This window comes from Chelonoidis abingdonii, chromosome 2 (genome assembly GCF_003597395.2).
Source record: "Chelonoidis abingdonii isolate Lonesome George chromosome 2, CheloAbing_2.0, whole genome shotgun sequence".
NCBI classification, from domain to species: Eukaryota; Metazoa; Chordata; order Testudines; family Testudinidae; genus Chelonoidis; species Chelonoidis abingdonii.
This window is the reverse complement of record NC_133770.1, coordinates 148,971,213-148,973,809: the sequence shown is the minus strand read 5'-3', so window position 1 is coordinate 148,973,809 and position 2,597 is coordinate 148,971,213. Positions and strand designations below refer to the sequence as shown.

At 43.1% G+C, this 2,597-nt stretch overlaps 1 long non-coding RNA gene across 1 annotated transcript; it reads right to left on the bottom strand.

Moving 5' to 3' along the window:
- Positions 1-830: 830 nt before the first annotated feature.
- Positions 831-1,721, bottom strand: LOC142046216 (uncharacterized). The gene is made up of 2 exons (XR_012655111.1): positions 1,680-1,721; positions 831-1,096 (listed from the first exon to the last, which is right to left on the bottom strand). It is a non-coding gene; the product is annotated as an uncharacterized LOC142046216 (long non-coding RNA).
- Between the last annotated feature and the right edge of the window lie 876 nt (positions 1,722-2,597).

The window sequence follows — 2,597 nt, the reverse complement described above, 5'->3', positions numbered from 1 at the left end:
GGTGGATTGGAATGAAAACTACTATTTCTTTCAAAGAAGGCACAATAATTTCCCTGAATATTCAGTTTTCCCCTCCAATCCCTTTGTGGTTTTGTCTATGGAGGTTATTTGCTTTCCCTGTGAATCTTTAGTTGCTTTAGCAAAATTGCTTTGCCCAAAATAAACCCTAATCAACATGTTCTCCACCTTTTGTGTGTTGGTTTTTTTTAAACAGTAACATTTCAAAGAGGATCTGCAAGCAGTTTGGACTTCACAACCATGATTCTCTGCTGGGAAGGAAATGGGATAGATTTGAACTTGGAAATAGTTCCTGATTTTGATTGTGTTTAGGAGATCCCCTCATCCCGAGGGCAGAAAAAAACTGCCCCTGCCATGGTCACACACACCCAACAACAACTGAGAGTGAAATTAACAAGGATGCCAGAAACGACTCCTAACTCTGGGCACTGAACTGCACAGGGAACAGCTGAGTTTAAACTGTTCTTTTGCAGGCAGCAGCAGCAGGCATCTCAGCCAGTGTCCCTACTGCAAGATAGAGCCTAGAGGAGAACTCTTGCTGGGGGTGGGGGTGGGGAGGAATGCAGAGCCTTGTCTGCAGCCTGGCTGGAGGAGGGGGAGGGAGGAGCCGAGAAACCAATGTGACAGTGAATTTTCCTCTTCCACCTGCTTTTCTTAGCTCTGGATTTAAGCTGTTTAGCCAAATGCTTGTATTTGTTGTGTATATTAGTGTTGGAGAGATCCCCTCATCCCAGGGGCAGAAAAGGACTGCCCCTGTCCTGGTTAAACACACCCTCCCCTCGACCCCCTCCCCTCAGCTACTGTGAGCGAAATTACAAGAGATCTTCAATTCATATTTATTGTGAGACTGTTCGCATGTACTAGTTATAGTGAATGCCACTGGATTTCAGTAGTCTATCTAGACCCCTCAATGACATCTTCAGATCAAACACACACCATGAGGCAGTTCAGCTTTGGACCTATGCAGATTCCACATTACTGAGTCCATTCCTGAAGATCCTGTAATCCATGTTTCCTTCTTACATTGGCTGATCCTAAGGAGAGCAGGAAATGCCAATCAGAAGAGCTCTTCTTGTTCCTATTTGAGGAGAGAGAATCAAAATACTGTTCCAAAGCACTCAAATGGAACGGGTAACAAGGAAGCAGAATGATCAGCAATTACGCACTGTAAATGTAAACTGTGACTGGAATAAGGCTTGAAGGATTATGCACTGTAAGACAGAAGAATAGAGGATGGGCAGAAAGAAAGGAAACTAAGGATGTAGGGGGCACAGAATGAAGGAAGCAAGAAAACAATATGAAAGCTTGGGAATAGAAGCAGCAGAAAAGACTGAGAGAAGATGAGTTGCAGAGCAAGTGATGCCACTGAAGGGGACAGAGCTTAAGGGAGAGAAAGAAGATGACCACGGAAGAGATGGAGACAATGTGGGAAAAGGCTAGAACACTGAGAGAAGCAAGAGACAGAGAGGAAAAAAGGAAACGTATTTCCGACATTAGGGAGAGGCCAATCAGGACAACCCAGCTGTGTGGCTACATAACTCTTAGTTACATATTAGGTATGGGGTGGATTGTTTTAAAGGGCATAGCTAAGTGCCATAGACAAGGATGGAGCTTAATTAAATTTTTTGCCCTATGGAAAGATGGCAAACCTACTCACCAACCTGTATAGCCTTCCACTTCAATTACACATGCACTTTACTTAATAGAAATGGTCAAAGAGTTAGGCTTAAGCAAGCTTTACAGCTTGCTTTTTCTTCCTTCTGATCCAGTGCAGAACAGTCTGATGTCAGGCACAGCTGATAGTGAGGAAGGAGAGCATTGCGAGAATGGAAACAGCAAGAACATTCATCATGTGTTTAACTTCAGACAATTATCAGACCGCACTGGTGGTCTATTAATGGCCAGCTCCAAATTCAGATTCTTCAAGTTCTCAGTAAGTTTCGGATCTGGTGTCTCTGAAGATGAAAAAGTGATGTGAATAATAAACAGCCCCTTCATTTCAGCAGTGATTTTGCTGCTAGGGCATTAAGACAGGGTGTGTGGCTGGCAGAGTCAGGTCAGAAGATACCACTAACAAATGATCCCATTGATGGGAAGTTGCCTGCCTGGATAAGACCATACAGCTCCCATACTAGCAGTGTCTATCTCATTATACTCATTTAGTAGTCTCAGCTGAACAGCTCCTTGTTACTCCCAAAATATGAAGTCCATTCTTGTATTGCCAGCTGGAACTCCCCTTTTGCAACCACTGCCTTTCTAATGTTTTGTTGCCTCCCTGACAAACTAGGTACATGTCTATTATTTCTTCTGAATATTATATGTGACTTTGTTTTCCTGTTCACTATGTGTTTGAATATATAGAGTTAAATCAAAGGAGACAGTATTCAGGTTCTTGAGGGGACAAGCAGGAAGAGTAAAACAATGACACAGATAGGTCAACCTCTAGGTGCCCATATTCAAGGGAGTTCATCTAACAATGGCGGCCACCAGTTGTATGGACAAGTTACCCAGCTGACTCCATCCAGGCTAGGATGTTTTACTCTTCCCAAAAAGCTAAGCATTAGATTAAAAAAAAAAAG